Raw genomic sequence first — 6432 nt, 5'->3', positions numbered from 1 at the left:
CCTTTGTAATTGGAGACTTTTTTTTTAATTTTAATTAGAGACATTTTAATTTTGTTTAATCATATGCTTTCTAATTCTCCCCCGAATTTATCAGGAATTGGAGGCTGTGGAAAACCTGTGGAAGGTTTTTTGCAGACTTGAAAACAGTTTGAGTCACCAGTTTTTTTTTTGTTTTTTTTTTTTTTAATTTAAAGTCTTGTACTGATGGAATTAAAGCCTTGTTAAAGCCAGATAGTGAGTGTTATCTAATCACATTACATCTGAAATCCTCTTACAGGTACAAGGACAGGCAGGCAGCCCTATGCTTTAGAGTAGGTCTTTTCTCCCAAATTGCTTGGCCAACAGCACGGAGCTTCTCGGTGTCGCCCTGCCTTTGCCAGCCTCTGTCGTGGTTACTAGTGCCGGCCAGTCATAGACGTGGCTCCCGGGCCTGGCGAGGAAACTTCACAAGCAGTGGTCATGATTGACCACTTTTCTCTTCCTGTTTGGACATAAGCAAAGAGTTTGCAAGATGGAAAAGCCAGGACATGTCGGCCAGCGCTTGCGGGACTACCCGGAGAGCCCGCTGCCTGAGCTGAACTGTGACATGAGCAAGAAGTAAATCCCACCTGCGCCTGGGATTTATATGTGACTGTACCACAGTCTGCCCTATCCTGGGCATTATAATATAAATAGAAACATACAAATCATTTAAAAATAATCAGTCGTATAGGAGGCACGATGGTAGCAGCAGCGGGTGTTTTTTAGTCTCCCCGAGCCCCCAGGTGCTATCCTATTGCAGGAGAAAAAACTGCAGTGACACCATCTACGCTAAAATTCGGTGGTAAGAGTAACCCTGAAATCCCAGAAGCTAAGCAGTTGGGGCTAAAACCATCGATAGCAGAACAGCAGCTTTGGAGGAGCAAACAAGCAAAGCTAGGGGACCCGTGGAGTGGCACCTTCGGCGGGGGGCCCCCAAACCACAGTTGAAGTGGACAGGACTGTTGAGCATTCAGGGGCAGCTAGGAAGGGGAGCCCACAGGAAGGTCCCAGGGTGCGAGGGCAGCCCAGAAGCACCCTGGAGAGCACGGGGCCTGCCCAGAGGGAGACGATTGGGTGCGGGGCCCAGGCTGACAAGGAAAGGCCTCAAGACAATGTTGAAGGAAAAATACTGCCAAAGTATGTACCTGTCTCGTTTGTGTAAACACAGAGCCGCACCTTATGTTGTGTGCAGCCTTCCGAGGCGTAAGTACACACCAGGGTGCGTGGGAGTGCCCTTCCCCGCCCTCAGAGGAGTCCCGGCGGGGCCGGGGGGCCGAGGCTACGGCAGCAGACCTACAGGGCACCGAGCAGCCCACTTGAAGTATAAGGTTCATTTCTTGCTGACCTGGAGCAAATACACACTGTCCACATTTGTTAGATTCTGAGTGGTGAGTCCAGGTGTTTTCTTCTAATATTATTCTGTTACTTCCTGTATGTTTCAATTCTTTCATTTTTCTAAAGAAGCGTTTACATGGGAGCATATTTAAGTGAATGCTCTGTTGGCCGGCCTTTATTAGGGTGCAACGGCCACCACCACAGAACACCACTGACTGGGTGGCTTAGCCAAGCCAGCGGGAGTTTATTTTCCCACAGTTCTGGAGGCTGGGAGGCCAGGATAAAAAGGTGCTGGCAGGATCGGTTTCCGGGAGGCATGCCTCTGGTTGACAGAAAGTCACCTCTCTGTCCTCCCGGGCCTTTTTCCCTGTGCCCTCCCCCTGGGTGTTTCTTCTTCTAAGGACGACAGCCCAGTTGGATTAGGGCCCCACCCACATGGCCTCCTGTAACCTTAATTACCTCTTGAAAGACTGTCTCCAAATATAGTCACGTTTGGGGGTTCAGACTTCTGAATACGAATTTGGGAGAGGACACAATCCTGTACATAACACCACCCAAGGTAAAAAAAAAAGAAAAAAAAATTTCTAAGCACTTGCATTTGTTTTTCTTAACGTGGCTGGGATCAGCCTCCACCCCACTCACTCCAGCCGCCTTCTTAGTCATACACCTGATAGAAGACTAAGATCATCGGGCGGGGAGGCCCAGTGGGTTACGCGTCTGCCTTCAGCTCAGGTCATGATCCATGGGTCCTGGGACTGAGTCCCAAGTCCTGCATCGGGCCCCCTGCTCAGCGCGGAACCCCTTACTCTGCCTCTGCCCTCCCCCTCCCCCCTGCTTGTGCTCTTGCTCGCTCTCAAATAAACTTAAAAAAAAAAAAAGACTAAGATGATCATAAATACCTTCTGAAAGGCTTTCTTAGTACCGTAGAGACCTTCTCGACTTTTATAACTTCTAATAATAATTATTTTGACTACTGAGATAAAGTTCTTGCTTACTGCCAGACTCTGGGCTCTGTTCTGCAGAGTCGTGGAGCACAACAGCTCATTGCTCAATCGGGGCAGTCACGTGAATTTACTTTGGCTCTTTCTCACTTCCTAAAACCCCAACTCCTGGGTGGGTGACAGTGTGCGTGGTAAGTATAAATCACTCATCGACTTCAACAAACATTTGTTGAGTACGCCGTATGTCGAATTCTCTAAAAGACAGTAGGAATGCGAAAATCCGTAAACTACATTTTCAACTCTTGGATTCAGCTTCAGGTAATGCTCAAAGGGAGAAGAAAAACCTGAAAACGGTAATAGGACTAAAATCAAATATTTTCTGGGGAATAATGTTCTAATCTTTGTGTATCTTGCACCCACCCTTTTCTACCTTTGCCTCTTAGCCTGTAAGTTCCTTACATACAAGGGAGAGAAAGTAAATGCTTTGTAGACTGAATGCTTGACTGCATTTGGCTGGAGCTCTCAACCGATTATTTCTAATAGCATGTTTGCAACGTCTAGATTTCACTTGGACTATGGAGGGAGTGGCTTTTGTCCTACAGCTTGATATATTTGTGTTTTGCAAGTGGGGAGTAGATGGTCTCCAAGGATGGCTGTCCTTGGTTCCTTCCCGCTGTAAACATGAGCCACTCCCCCCATCAGGAAGCGCAGTCTGCCTCTCCTCCTTTTCAGTCTGCACTGGCCTTGCAACTTGCTTCGAACGTCAAAATGGTAGTGAAAGTGAAGCTATGCCAGTTTGGGGGTTTTGCCTCTGTCCCCCACCCCCGGAAGTCACCCCTGTAAGACGTCCAACTCCCCCGAGTCCATTACGCCATGAGGAAGGCCATGCCAGTTATGCCGAGAGACCACATTGAAGGAGAAAGACAACAATGTAGGCGCCTGGGTGGCTCAGTCAGTTGGGCATCTGCCTTCGGTTTGGGCGGTGGTCTCCGGGTCCTGGGGTCGAGCCCCGAGTTGGGTTCCCCGCCCAGGCAGGAGTCTGCTTCTCCCTCTCCCTCTGCCCCTCCCTGCTCCTGCTCTTTCTCTCTCGTTCATGTGTTCTCTTCCTAATCCTTAAAAGAAAGAATATGGTCATCCTATTTACCACAACATCATCTGTCTGAAAAATATCAACAAGTGTCTATATTATATCAAGAATATTCAAGTATCTTCAATGATTTGCCAACTACATAATTTTACAGCTAGATTTCCTTGGCTGGGGATACTCAGATTTTATTCACTGCATGTGTTTGTTCCGTCTTCTAACTTAGAACGATTCCTTCCCTCTCCCCATGACAGCAACTGCTGGGACATCCCCCACATCTGAATCTGCTTCCTCTTACTGTTCAGCTTGATCTTCTATCCCCTGTATTTTCTATAAACTGGAAGTGAGATCTGAAAGCTGGACTAGGTTCAGGTTAAACATTTTTGACAAGAATATTTCCAGGATGATTCTGCATACTTCATACTGCATGTACATCAAGAATTAGATAAAAGGTATTTCATTTTTGTTGAAGAATTCAACATGGTAGGGGAGGAAGTCCCACAGGAACCAGAGAGCTATGGCAGTAGGAGCCCTGCTCACAAATCAAAAATTATTCTTGTCTAGGGACGCCTAGGGGGCTCAGTGGTTGAGCTGCTGCCTTTGGCTCAGACCATGATCCCGGGGTCCTGGGATGGAGTCCCACATCCGCCTATCCGCAGGGAGCCTGCTTCTCCCTCTGCCTGTGTCTCTGCCTCTCTCTGTGTGTCTCTCATGAATAAACAAAATCTTTAAAAAAAAATTCTTGTCTGTGTAGAGGACGGTTCGATCCCCTCCATTTCTTTGAAAATTTAATTTTTGTCCCATCTTCATCAATGACTTTTTCTAAGTGAGCTGTCTTTTTTGATGATGATGATGCTGATGAATGATGGATGATAAAGAGTTGGTTTTAATCAAGCAAATGTACTAATGACATTACCAAAAGAATATTGCCATGAATGATATTAATTAAGCCTAAAATCTCAAGAATGAAATTCATAACTTAGAACAAAGGTGTATTTCACTTCCGTGAGCTTTCATTCTTCGCTGTGAGCTCTTTTGCTATTACTCGTGGCATTTGCTTTTCATAGGAAGATCCCCAAATATTAAGTGGGCTCATGGATTGAACGGTGAAAGTATATAACAAAAGTGAATTTATCTAAGCAAACTGCATTATTAATCAGCATCATTCTTATTCAGTAAGTTTTAGCCTGTTTCAAAATCCATGTAAAGAGCTCTTTGAGAAAGTAAATCCTTAAGCTTTAACATTTTTATTCTAACACCAAGTAATGCAATAGACTTGACTTTCCTCATTTCAAAACATGATAAACTTACTTAGGCGCTAATATCACTTATCTTCAATAACTGGCTCGTGCGCCACAGTTCTCCTCTATGAATTTTAAATTGGAATAGACCTGTTTTCAAGCCCTGGTTCTGCCCCTTATTCGCTCTGTGTCCTGGACGGATATTGCAATCTCCCAAACCAGCTTTCTCTCTGTGTATAAAGCACACAAGCGAAATGGTCACCTCAGAGGTTTGTAACAAGGACACGTAAGGTACAATTTGTGAAAAGCCTGGTACAAATTCTGGTAGCTGGGGGCTCCCGGGTGGCTCAGCTGGTTAAGCGTCCGCCTTTAGCCCGAGTCATGATCCTGGGGTCCTGGGGTCAAGCCCCTTGCCGGAGCCCTGCTCAGTGGGGAGCCTCTCTCCCTCTGCCCCAACCCCTCTCTGTGCTCTTCTGCTCCCTCCCTCTCTTTCTCTGTCAAAATCTTAAAAAAAAAAAAAAAAAAAAAAAACAACCACAAATTCTGGTAGTCCTAGGTTGGGTCTCTATCTAAGCACCTGTCTGCACATGGTGCAAATTAATGGCAAATTAATGCCATTTGAGGATTTGGGGCTTTAGATGATGGAATAAGGCCATGTATCCGTGTCTGTGGCTTTGGATTGCTGCAGAGAGACCATGTGTGCAGGGCACATGCCTGGAATACATCGAAAACGTGTTTCCTGGAGCCTGGCAGCAGGTCTGGAACCAAAAGGCCACCCTGACCTCCTCTGCGGTGCGGGTGCGGGTTGACCTGGGCTGGGGAGCGGAAGTCACCCGAGCGCACTGGACACAAGTCGGAGATGAATCCAAACCCCATCCTGGGAAGGGATCCGACATCTCAAAAGTGGTTTGTTAGGAATCCTGACCCCCCCAAGCCCCCCAGTCCCCGCCAGCGCAGCGCTCTGGGGCTCCCCGGCTGCCTGCGGGGTCCCCGCTGGGCCCTGAGAACTCAAAGCTTGGGAAAGCAAAGAGCAGCGCGAGCCCCGAGCCCCGTCTGTGCCCCAGACGCGCGCCTTGGGCCTGGGCGGCTCCGCGGGTGCACCTGCGGGCGGTGGGGCCGAGCCGGTCACCCCGATGCGGAGAGGCTGTGCGCTGAACCCCTGTGGCTTGGGACGCCTCCTGAAAGCTAGTCCACCCTGCAGGTGCTGGCTTTACATCGCGCCACTTAAAGTGGTCGGGGACTGCGTTTGAACCAAGGGGCTGGTTTAAAGCAAGGTCGCCCCTGCCCTAGCACAGCTGCTTTTTCTTTTTTAAAGATTTTATTTATTTATTCATGAGAGACACAGAGAGAGGCAGAGACCCAGGCAGAGGGAGAAGCAGGCTCCCTGCAAGGAGCCCGATGGGGGACTCGATCCCGTGACCCCGGGGTCACGCCCTGGGCCGGAGGCAGACGCTCCCCGCTGAGCCCCCCAGGCGTCCCCTTAGCGTAGTTTCTAACTTGCCATCGTGCTGTGCCTCAGGACTTGCAGCTGCACAGGAGCCGGAATCTCTGGCTAGAATGCTGCTCATTTTTCTGGATAGGATCCCCCTTAATGTTTCGAGGGCAACCATCGTTATCTTTCCACCGTCTGCGGCTCCGAGAGGGGGAAGTTATCACGCTGCTGGCGCAGCAATCTGGCATGAGTGGCAGGAGAATGCAGTAAAAAGAAGAGGCTTGGACTCCGGCTTGAAAAGGTTGAAAAGTAGCAGAATTTTGTGTTGCTCCCAAATACGGCACTTGGGCCCGAGGAAGATTCTGAGCCGAAGCGGAT

This window comes from Canis aureus, chromosome 2, assembly GCF_053574225.1.
Source record: "Canis aureus isolate CA01 chromosome 2, VMU_Caureus_v.1.0, whole genome shotgun sequence".
NCBI lineage: Eukaryota > Metazoa > Chordata > Mammalia > Carnivora > Canidae > Canis > Canis aureus.
Note: the sequence above shows the minus strand (reverse complement) of the source record.